Raw genomic sequence first — 12,986 nt, forward strand, 5'->3', positions numbered from 1 at the left:
ATCAGTCCCATAGATCTTAGAACTAATTAAACCTAACTAACCTAAGGACATCACACACATCCATGCCCGAGGCAGGATTCGAAACTGCGACCGTAGCGGTCGCGCGATTCCAGACTATTGCGCCTAGAACAGCTCGGCCACGCCGGCCGGCCTCGTATAAAACAGAAGCCGATTTCCTTGCATGGTGTTCTGCTTACTTATGTGTATCTGTTACTGCTACGAATCTGAGTGTGAGCTACTCAATGCATCGTAAGTATTTGGCTCTTATTCTACGTCTTTTTTTCGCCCATTTGCGTACTTTTTCACGTTTAAAGGAAAACTCCTAGTTTGCAGGGCTTGACAGTACTGGTATTCGACATAATTATATCTTGGGGAGAAATGAGTATTTAATTCTGCTTTGAACGGTGTTACTTCTTGCCTCTGAGTGCCATACATTTCACAATGGTTTGTAGAGTATGGATGTAGATGAGTAGATCTTATGCTATGTAGTCTTGGCGAGTACTGAATTCTTCGTTGCAAATGCTAAAAATGCGGCGGTAGTTACGCAAATGTTATTAAAAGAAAATACAAACAGTATATTTTAGAAGAAGTCAATGAAAATTCCGGTACCCTCCATTAAATGCCAGAGTACGAAAAACGGATGATAACGCAAATAAGGTAGAATACAAGCAATGTGCTTACAGTGCATTTAAATCTAGCAGTTCAGACGCGGATTCGTAAGCAGTTACAAATAGACATGGGTCCACAGAATACTATGCGACGAAACCAGTTTCTATCTAACATAAAATAAAAACAAGTATGGAATCATTCCCCCCTCCCCTCCCCACCAGATATTACCGATGACAGCAAAAATTAAGAGCAACATATTTACGTTGCAATTCAAAAAGTGCAATACGCATAATGAGGTCATAATGAGGAGCATAATTTCCACTTCTAACAGCCACACGGTTGAAATTGCAAAACTAGGTTTTACATATAAATACATTTTACCAGCTGACTACTTGACACGTCAATAAAGTATAAACGAAAAATATTATCGTCTAGTAATGGTATAATAAGGACTTCCGCGCCATATTTCTCGTATTGAAAGTTCACTGCCACACCACTTGGAGCACTACTGTCCTTTTCTGTTTCTGCGTCGTAACACAGGCCTTGATTTCTGATATTTTGGTGTTCCGTGTTAGAGAAACAGTAAGATCAGTATGGTCCGGTCAGGAGAGGACGGTTACTGTGAGCGTGGATGCCACCTGAGCAACAAATCCATCACAGACATTTCAACCCTTGGGGTAAATCTGCCCATGTCGACAGATAGTGATGTGATTAAGGACTGTAAATACGAAGGAACAGCCATAGCTAAACCAAGGCCCGCTGATCTCGTTTAATAACGGACAGTGCCCTTTTATCATAGAACAAGGTTGTTGTAAAACATCACAAGAAAACAGCGAAATGAATCACTGATGATAGCGAATGTTAAGCACCGCTTGAAATGATGCAAAGAGCGACGCCAGTGTGCAGTGTAGGACTGTAAACGTATGATTTGGAGAGGTGAATCACGCAATTTCTTGTCTCAATTCGAAAGCTGACGTCATGTGTAGGGCCAACAGGGAAGTACGTAGGAGGTGGCGTTAGGGTATTGGAGTGTTTCACGTGGTTGAGATGTAATCCACTTATTACGGTCAAGAGAACGATGAATGCGTAAGGCCATTTTTATCGGATCGTGCCATCTAAAAAAACAACAAGTTTAGTGTCCAGTGCTGTAGTTCCAGTAGCTAGTGTGAGTACTGGTGCTGAAGGGTAGAGTAGCGGACAAGGAGTTATCTACATCCACATCATACTCCGCAAGACAACTGACGGTGTGCGGTGGAGGGTACCTCTGGCACTACTAAGTGATCTCCGCTTCCCTGCTCCACTCGCGAATGGTGCGTGGGAAGAATGCTTGTCGGTAAGCCCCTGTATTAGATCCAATTTCTCTAATTTTCTCGTAGTGTTCAAATGGTTCAAATGGCTCTAAGCACTGTGGGACTTAACATCTGAGGTCATCAGTCCCGTAGACTTACAATTACTTAAACCTAACTTAACATAAGGACATCAGACACATCCATGCCCTAGGCAGGATTCGAACCTGTGACCGTAGCAGCAGCGCGGTTCCGGAATGAGGTGCCTAGAACCACTCGGCGACATAGGCCGGCTCGTAGTGTTCATTTCGCAAGAGGAGGAAGTAATACGTTGCCCTACCCCTCCGGGGGAGTGCTCACTTGAGATTTCAGTAGCAAACTTCTTCATGATGCACGCCTCTCTCGTGACGTCGGCTACTGGAATTCATTGAGCATCTCTGTAACGATATGGCGCGGACTAAACGACCCCTTAACTAAACGCGCCGTTCCTGGTTGGGTATTCTCTATGTCTTCTACCTCATAAAGAACACAGATAAATGGACAATACTAAAGAATCTGTCAAACAAGCGCCTTGTATTCTACTTCCTTCTGGGAGGAGTAACAAATCCTTAAGATTCTTGCTCTGAATCTCAGTCGGGCATCTATTTTTTCTACTATTCGCTTTATGTAGTCATTCCGCTTAATGTCACTCAGGATGATTCATGATGACAAAAGATTTGGAGTGTAAACAGCTCTTAATTCGAGGCCCGGTGGAATGCTGCCCAAGCAAAAATATTTACCAGCCTAGGGTGGGAGAACAGCAAGCCGTGCTTGCCTAAAAGTAGCAGAGTCAGACACAATGGGAGCCGAAATTCTCAGCTCCGATTTAAATGTTGTATCTACTGTTTAATATAAAACTGCTTTCCAAACGAAATACATACAGGCAAAAGTTAGCGTCCCACAATCTCGTCTGGAAAGATGAATCACTTTTCAAAGCCGCAGTTGATACAATTACATTAAAATATAAAGTAGTGTTGGAGGAGCTACCGGCTCCCGATAGTGCGAACTAGTCAGAGGACGATACCACTTGCGAGTGAACTTCGTCCTCGGCGCTCGAAAGCAGCAGATGTGCAAGACTCCAAGTCTGCGGATAGATGTCACTAAAGTACTGCACGACATTGCTGAGACGTTGCGTATCAGAGGTTTTTGGTAGAGATGGCGGATGGTCGACTTCGGTTTATTGGATGAATTTTAGGAAAGTGTAGTTCATTTGTAAAGGTGACCGCATATAGGACGCTAGTGCGACGTATTCTGGAGTACTTCTCGAGTGTTTGGGATCCGTACCAGGTCGGGTTGAAAGAAGACATCGAAGCAATTCAGAGGCAAGCTGCTAGATTTGTCACCGGTTGATTCCATCAGCCGGCTAGTGTTATGGATAAGCTTCGGGAGCTGAAGTGGAAATCCCTCCAGGGATTCATTTCGAAGAACACTGTTGAGAAAGTTTAGAGAACCGTCATTTGTAGCTGGCTGCAGAACGATCCTACTGCAGTCACATAAATCTCGCAGAGGGACCACGAATATAAGATAGGACAAATTAGAGCTCATACGGAGGCATATAGACTGTCTGCGAGTGGAGCAGGAAAGGAAACGACTAGTTGTGGTACAGGGTACCCTCCGCCACGCACCGTACGGTGGCTTGCGGAGTATGTATGTAGATGTAGATCAGTTACCAGGCTGCACTGGCGTTCGTATTCCTGCAAAGGAACAATTCGCGACGTAGCTGTTCAAAGCAAATAATGGTAGCGTAATATATTGAATATGCAAAGTGAATCAAAATGGCTCGTATGTGTGGTGTGAAAAAAAAAAAAAAAAAAAAAAACCTTAAACATTAGTGTCTTGCAGTATTTTGTGTTATGTAATATCTTGTACAGACATCTTTTATCAACCTGACACGTTCCACATCATTACGAAGTGTCGTATTCATGATCTATGGAACAAGTATTAATCTAATCTAGTCTAATCTATGGGATTCGCACGTGTAAGCTCAGTACAACAGCAGCATTGTAGAACACTAACGCACAAACCTTATACGATCACTACGTGTAACCTGAAAGAGGGAGAGCTTGAGTTGGTGGGAAAATATGTCAGATAGGGGAGATTTTCGTACAGAGAGGAAGTAATATGAATAATTTTAAACATTAATTATTAATAAAATAAATCATTAGAAAAATACGTCAACTACACTGGAAGCTTTATTCAAACTAATGTTCGTATCGAGAATATATTTTTATTAAAAAAGCCTTTCAGGAACTAAACAACGGGAAACTGTTAATATAAAGAGAGGTACATCCGCTTCGCTGCCACGTGAGGACCTATCAGTGGTCAGGCATTCTCGCTCGATGCTGTCTGACGTAAGCAAGTATACCGTCGTAATGTGTATCTCTTAGAATTTTGCATTCGGGAAAGTATAGAAGTGTAAAATTTTGCGCTACGGTCGCAGGTTCGAATCCTGCCTCGGGCATGGATGTGTTCAAAAATGGTTCAAATGGCTCTGAGCACTATGGGACTTAACATCTATGGTCATCAGTCCCTTAGAACTTAGAAGTATTTAAACCTAACTAAGGACATCACACACATCGATGCCCGAGGCAGGATTCGATCCTGCGACTGTAGCGGTCACGCGGTTCCAGACTGAAGCGCCTAGAACCGCACGGCCGCAGTGGCCGGCGGCATGGATGTGTGTGATGTCCTTACGTTAGTTAGGTTTAAGTAGTTCTTGGGGACTGATGACCTCAGAAGTTAAGTCCTATGCCGCTCAGAGCCATTTGAACCTTTTTCTGTAAAATTTTGCTCGCGCAACTTTTGATGCTGTACAAAGTGAATGAAAGATGATACTAGCCGTGATAGCAGTAGTGTCGGAAAAGCAGGTAAACATTGTGGTCTTTAAATGTTCAGTTATAGATCTTGCTGGCACTCATACGGCACTAACTTTACTGCATCTTTATCTAATTTGTAATTTCCTTATTTAAAACTGAATGCCATAAAAAGTAATCTGACATCCGTCATTAAATTACATGAAGCGTGAGAAATTTTCTCGGAACAGTAGTGACAATCTCATTCGCCATACTTACTGCCAGTGTTCAGTTTGTAGAGACCGGAGACTGTGAGTTATGAATGTAGTAAATAGACAATGCCTCCGAACTGAAGCTATTCCACTGATCTTGCCTTGTACCTGTAAGGCGTTTCTTCGAACCTCTTCCTTGGTACGAAATATTTCAATGGTAATTAGTGTGCGTGACAAGTGTTACGTCATGCCGTAGGAGAAGTATACAGTTCCAAACAAGGAATTGATATTGATTCTGTATCTCGGTACTTAAAAGAAAACCTCACGGACACATTAAAGTACCGCTCTGTTTACATAATTCAGCCTTGGATTTATTCGTAGGTATTGGTAATTTGAAGTAAACGCATAGCTCAATCGTTTTGCCTTAGGTATTAAAATACTGCGTTAAAAATGCTGTAAACCGTATTGTTATCATGTTATAGGTATAAATGTCAGGCAAAGTGTAAGAAAATCGTCTGGTTGTACGTGAAGCAATTTCCTTATAGAGCAGTTCCTCGCCAGAGCGACGTCTGTAACACGCGCTCGTTTGCCGCGGAGATCAGCTCTCGGTCCTTCTCAGACACCCTTTGTGTTTCTTCCCTCTACGCCGCCATAAGTTCGCCCGCGACCGGAGTCCCGCCCCCCCTTTCTGATGCTTCGCCTTTTGCGCCGGCTGAAGCCGAGGGGTTGGCACGGGGGCACGCCTTTGTCATGTCTTGGTTTCCCATCCAGCACCCTCCAAAGATCACTACCAACTTCCACTAACGATACACGTGCTTCAGCGCTGGCCCACAGCCAGTACTAAAATTCCGTAAGGCTACATCTACGTCATACTGGTTATAAACTTAGAGTACACAGAAAAAGTTATCAGTGCTCTTTCGATATCAAGTGTCATTAGTGGTAATGACAATAAGTTTAGAGACGTTAGGGTGCTTACACAGTCATAGTCGTTTCTTCCTCGCTCCAATGGCGAGTAAACAGGATACTCGTGAACAGGTCTGTGAACTGCACAGTGGTCAGCTATGGACATGGATTGTTCGCCTGAAGTAACCATAGTATACCTTATACTTACGTGTCACCTCCAGATGTGTTTCCCAAGTGAACACTCAGCCCCTGTTTTCGATATTAATGTTATCAGAAAAGAGCCCTAGTTCTTGTTAGGTTACCTCTCTCTCTCTCTCTCTCTCTCTCTCTCTCTCTCTCTCTCTCTCTCTTTCTCGATGACTTTTGTTGTAACTGGGAATTTCAGGCTACATTTGTTTTGTGACGCTATTTGTCATATGAAATTTTCTGAACGTATTAGTTGCATGGGTACTTTGCAACTATTGATAGAAAATAACACTGTATAACATTACTGACGAGAACATTGGATTGCAACTGCTTGTAACAGATGACGTGAAGTGTCACTGATGGACATATGCACTTCAGGCACACGTGGACTAATTCAACTTCCACTCACCTCTAATCTTAATACGATGCCCGTTAATGGCGGTTCATTTTTGAGTCACAGTACGTTGATGGCTGCAGGGATATGGTTTAGATAGAAACTGACAATGATATTTTAACTAACGATTTAAGATGCCAAGACAGAATTTATTGCGCGAGACAACGGCTCATACAACTAACAAAAACCTGTACAACTATCATGACGATAAATTTCTCACGTATAACTGACAAGTTCACAGAATATTTTAGACTACTGCTACACAGAGTATGAATATACGTGTCTATACTAATTTCAAAAAAATGGTTCAAATGGCTCTGAACACTATGACGATTAACATCTGAGGTCATCAGTCCCCTAGAACTTAGAACTACTTAAACCTAACTAACCTAAGGACATCACACACATCCATTCCCGAGGCAGGATTCGAACCTGCGACCGTAGCGGTCGCGCGGTTCCAGACTGAAGCGCCTAGAACCGCTAGGCCACATCGGCCGGCACACTAACTTCCATAGTTTGCAAATGTACGGCTGCACCTTACACGTTGGCATCCCGTGAGCGCCAGAACTGTTCTTTGTGTGTCTTTAGTTTGACAGGGACATCTGTTCTTTCTTACCCAACAAACTGGAAGTCAGTAAAACTCCACACGACCTTAGAAAGTGATTCAGTGCGTTTTTGTTTTCCCTTTGGTCTCAGCTCCACTATTTGTAGATAGTCCGACTTGTTGTAAGCTTACCATGTAATATATGCCTGACCACGCTTCAACTGCGTTGCCATGAGGACAAGCCATCGGCCACAAAATTGTGCCTATGAGAAGCTTACCTCTGAAACAACCATGAACATTACAGTATGTCCTGGAGTATGCGAGCCAGTTTGTAAATCAACACGTCGCTTGTAATTGTATTGATGTGAATTTATCTGCAATAGCGAACTGTACTGTGTTTCCTTCAAATTCTTTAATCTTATTGAAGAACTCACACAGTTTTTAAATGGGCAGTACAAAGTCAGGCTTATGGTAGTGATCTTGAAGGAAACAAATAAAATAAAGTTTTTATCATAAGAGACGGGTCAAAAGGTAGTGCAAGGTGGGGAAGGAAAAATGACCACAGTCCTTCTCACAGGGTCCATTCTAGAATTCGCCTTAAACCGTTTAGTGAAACCAAGGGACACGTGAATGGCCGCACAGGTATTCGAACCCAGTTCCTTTAGAATACGCGTCCAGCGCCTCAGCTGACACGTCGTCTTCCTCGGCACAGCTGCGGAGTCACGTGAAGCAAGAATAAGAGTCTCTCTAACATTTTGCTCAATCGATCCATAATTTCTGCTCGCTGTTTCTTCCATCAATTTTTAAACTGGAGTTGGACCGATCGGACAGAACTGTCGATATATTTGACAGTTTTATAGCTTCGCAATGCGGACCTACAATTCTTCTCCCACAACATGATGGTGTCTACGTTGTGAAAAGTTAATGGGCGATATTGTGCAACTCAGAAACTGCGGGTGCTGCGGTGATAAGTATATTGCTACAAGATTTTAAGACAGTTCACTGTTTCGTTTGGAAGGTAATAGAAGAAACACCTGAGACAGAGAAAGCTATACAACAGTAATCATTGCAACTACCTCCTCGAAGCAACAAAAACACTTCGGAAGCAAACAAGTAACTGTGTAATACCAACATAGCGAGTTGACAAAAAGGTCCAGCTATTAAATTTTGTTATTTACTTGGTTTCCTGCCACAGTTACATACATATTCATTCATCTTGATGGTTTCGAAAGAGTCCGTTCATTCTCGACCCATTGTCTGCAGCATTGTCGTATGATCAGAAAATAATTCCAGTGCAATATATTAAATACACGAAATGTATTTTCAGTCGCGACTACAAACAACCGGTAGCTATATAAAGGTATGACGGCAAGGAAAGTATTTAATGGGCCACAACCTGTACTCGTACACAAATTATGTAACTCCCCAATAGCGGAGGACATTTTAATTGAAAGTCGGTGCCAGGTATCGGTGGATCTGCATGCATATCCGAAGGAACGTTGCATCGTTCTTAACAAGACAGGCACTGCAGTATCATAAATGTCATTTATTTAAGTTTTGGTCTGTTCTCAGAGTATACATTCGAACAGTCTATCCTTGGAGCAATCCACTACCATAGGCTACACGAGGTAAACCACATTTTCTAACTTGACTTAGTGTATGGAAGTCAGTAATGAAAATAAAAGACAGTTCGAATTTATACTGTAAGAAAAAAACAGAACTTACATAAATTACATTAGAGTTATTTAAGACAGACGTGATAAAGACGCGGGTAGTGGTTCGAAACTGAACGGACTCATTCGAAACTAGTCAGCAGGTAGCGGCGTTATTGGAATGGAAATGAAGTCACATGCTTTTTGACAGATCGTAGGGGAACGATGCGGGAGACCCGCACTACCGTGCTAGGCAAGGTCCTAATGGAGGTGGTTTGTCGTTGCCTTCCGTCAACCGTGATGGGGATGATTGATGACGATGAAGACGACACAATAACACCTAGTCATCTCGTGGAAGGTGAAAATCCCTGACCCCGCCGTGGATCAAACCCGGGACCCCGTGCTCGGGAAGCGAGATTGCTGCCTCGAGCGGCGGACGCAACTTTATTAGAAGTAATATAATTCCTCGCTGATGAACATAGAATACTATTAACCCATATTACAGACACCTGTCGGTAAGGATTGAAGCAGGTTCGTTCTAATTATGTTGTCTATTACCCTTGACAACTCTATGAACATTAGGTTTCGTAAGAGACAATAATCAACATGATAAGGTAATGGGATGAATAATGTAATATTCTTAAAAAAGAAGTTTACTAGCCCTGATCGGAATATCATTTGTTTCGGCAAGTTAAACAGCCATTTTCAGATCATGTGTATCGAAACTAGTTCTCTATATGCATTTTCTGAGATCTGGACAAATAAAATTCTCTAGTACGAAGTTTACATTATTCAAATTCAGAGGTCGTTCTCCTGTAAACATCATCAGATAACCATAGTAATATGCTCTTTTTAATTTTTGCGTTATACAGCCTACAACACTTTTTATGCATCTTTTAGACTACGCGATTAAATGAAATAGTTACAGATATTACTCGAAACTGGGTGTCTCAATTTGTTATTCGAAAACATAACATGGTGTAAATTGTTCGTTAAATTGTTTCAGGCAACACTAAAACGTGAACGTCAGTTTACACCCTTTTTGTTCTTCAGTCTCATTTACTGTTCTCCTATTTTTATCTCTTGTATCCATATCAATAATCGATTTTACAGCATATCGGCTTTTCATTATACACACTATAATTTGTATTGTATCCTCGAAACTAACAGTCCGCTTTTAAGTATTTACCAAAAATACTGAGGAAGAATCAACATTATAAAATATTTAGTCCACTTCCATTAACGAGGGCAAAGTAGAAAAGTTCATTAGGGTTAACCACTTTAGAATCACTCTTTGACATTAAACACTATCTTTTGTGAGCTGTTACGTATTGCTAAGAGAAAACTTGAATTACAAGCTCAACCTGCGAGGTTTCATTTCTTCTCTTTATCGGCAATTAAATGCATTTGAAATTTGCTAAAGCACCTATATGTGTAGTGTGAAATTTTGCTCTGTACAGTTAAAAATATATATAACCTCACCCTTAGACGTAAAGGATGCCGCAGTTCCATTAAAATTATCTCCAAAAGTTAAATTCCCATGACTTAGCCATCAATTCAGTATTCTACATTTAAGAAGTGTCAAAATATTTTTAATGGAGTTCTTGCAAATATTAATGCGTACCACCATTTCTGTTGGTACTGAAAGTGAGGACTGCATGGAGAGCGCAGGAATGCTATGCAAAACTTAGTAATAGGTTGAGATCAGCATGTATATACTTATCCATTTTAGTGCCGAAGAGTATTTGTGATACGAATATGATTTTCTCACTTACTTGTCCCATTGGTGAATGATCCATGGGAAAAAGAGGACACTCCTAAGGCATCAGTATGAACTCATCATTCGCTGTCTCATGAATGTCCTTCTGAGAGTACTGACCATCTTATACAGAAAACCGAAATTTCGACTGTGTTCCATCTGCCATCCTCAGAAAAGTTAAGGCAACTCGGTAGAAATTTGCGTTTCATTTGGTAGTTTACACGGTGACGCGGTAGTACGCAACAGGTGTTTTAATGACATTCAAAAAGGCCGCGGAATCCTACGTATCTATATCTACATTAGCTGATTTTTTCCGGTCTCTGTCTTTTTGCGGGACGTATGTTGTACGAAGATATATAAATAATACGTTGCTGGACTTTCTTAGAACTTGCACTGTTAGAACTTTACCAATAAAACTCTCCTCGATGTGTAGTGGCTATCCTGTAGCGTTTGTCACTGAAGTTTGGTGAGCATGTTCATAACGATGTCGTGCTTAATAAACGATCCTTGACGAAACGCTCCTCTCTTCTTTGGATCTTCCCTATCTTATCTACTAATCCTACCGGGTAATGGTAGCATGCGAACGAGAAATATTAAAAAATCGGACTAACGAAAGGGTTGCACGCTACTTGATTTATGAATGAATTGACTCGCCTTATTCTTCTTCCAATGAATTTCAGCCTGTCATCTGCTTTCCCTACTTCTAGTTTTATTTTATCGTTCTACTGTAGGAAACTCCAAACGGATGCCTCCAGGTATTTTTCACTTTCTGCTGTTTCTAGTGATTGATAAAAGTAGTGAAATCGACAAACGATGCATCTTTCCGCACATTTATGTTTAGTGCGCTACACCTGTTTACGTTGAAAGGCAACTGAACGTTTTGTGCAAAGTGTCAAGCCTCTGCCACTTTTTCTTGCAGTTCAGCGCAGATTCCTGGATCTGTAAATTTCCCATACTCAAAAACACGATTCGCGAACAGCACGACGAAAGCTCTGACGTTTTACATGTGACATGAAGACAGTTTTGAAGTTCATGCCTCTGATGTAAAATACATAGCTTATCCCAAAACATGTGTATTTACAAGCTGTGAATATAAAACTGGTATAACACGAACATTAATTAAATTTAAAGTTATATAAGACACCTGGGGCAATTGAAACATTTTTTGTTCAAAGTACTTGATTGATTTGCTCAAACACTGACAGATTTGTGACTAACGGTTAAAATTATTTGTGAGTATGGTAGCACCGGATTACACACAGTGGTGTTTCAGAGATAAGATCGTTTAGTACTGAATACTTATTCGAACGTCATAATATCTTAAGACGTGTAATTGAATCGCAGTTAATAAAATTTTTCGGGATATTATGCCGTGGCTGAATTGATTTCACATTAAAACCCAACGTTTTGTCCCCATTTGCTGAGAACAGTTTCGAGGGAGATAGCAGCTTTTTTCAGTGTGCGATTCACACCCTGGCCCGTTACTGATAACAGCAAAGTTCGGTTTACTCGTGTTTTCAAGAGATAAACATTCTTGGTTGCGTAACAGGCTTTATTATTGTATTTTTGGCCAATAATGCATTTCACCTTGCTTAAGCAGTCTTCAGATTGACTGCTAAGACATTTGCATGGACGCCAACCTAAGTGTTAAATCCTGTTATGCCAGTCAGTTTGAAGATGCCATAAAAGAGGCAAAAAACGTTACTGCCAAACTATAAAACCATGGAGCCTGTATAAGTGGTTTCTGCATCGTCCAGTCATGAACTGGGAAAAGTTCGTTTTCTCACATTCCCGCTCAGTTGCGTGACTTGACATGCTTTGAACACCAGAGCGCAATTGGCTATTGTCGATTGTCGTCGTCCGCTGTTGCTATCACCCCATTGTGGAAGACTAGTATACATTATCTTCAGCACCGGGAACCAGATAAATTCAGTCTCACGCCCTGCCCCCTTCCTACTGAAATTTCTGGGGTGTTTAATAGTCTCAATGGCCTCTCTCTACAGCTTTTCATGGTATCCGCTTGTGGCTGCCAGTACTTGAGTCCTAACAGAGTAAATGTGATGGCCTCCTCACTGCAAAGCTTGTTCCGCAGCAGCTGATCTGCTAATCTGCTCACCCCCTCCCCCTTTCTACAGTTGCCTTGCACGGAGTCCTATAAATTCACGATTTTTCTAGAGGTTTGGATGTATCCTTGGCCAATTTTAGGTAATCTTTCAGATTGGTCTGTAGATTACCGCGATATTCCGTTTTCTGGAAATTTCTCCTATGCGGTCAGTACCGTCCTCAATGGAAGACGGGCGCTTGGCAATCACTATGATTTCTACGCGGTGGTCTCATCGCTATTTTTACCTCATGGGATGAATAATCATTCTTGAGGAATACATTGGCGGGGTGTTTTAATTCTGTGTCAAATAGCATTGGTTCGCATATGTTCCTCGTTCTGTTCGAAAAGGTTTATATAATATAAATATAATATAATATAAAATAACATAAATAATATAAATATAATATAATATAAGGATTCTGAAACACCGTTTAGGTAACGGTCTGTGCGGCCTAGGCTACCATCTTCTTTCTTGGAAATTAGCACTTCAAGAAAATTTAATCTTC

The sequence above is a fragment of the Schistocerca serialis genome, chromosome 4 (genome assembly GCF_023864345.2).
Source record: "Schistocerca serialis cubense isolate TAMUIC-IGC-003099 chromosome 4, iqSchSeri2.2, whole genome shotgun sequence".
Classification (NCBI taxonomy): Eukaryota; Metazoa; Arthropoda; class Insecta; order Orthoptera; family Acrididae; genus Schistocerca; species Schistocerca serialis.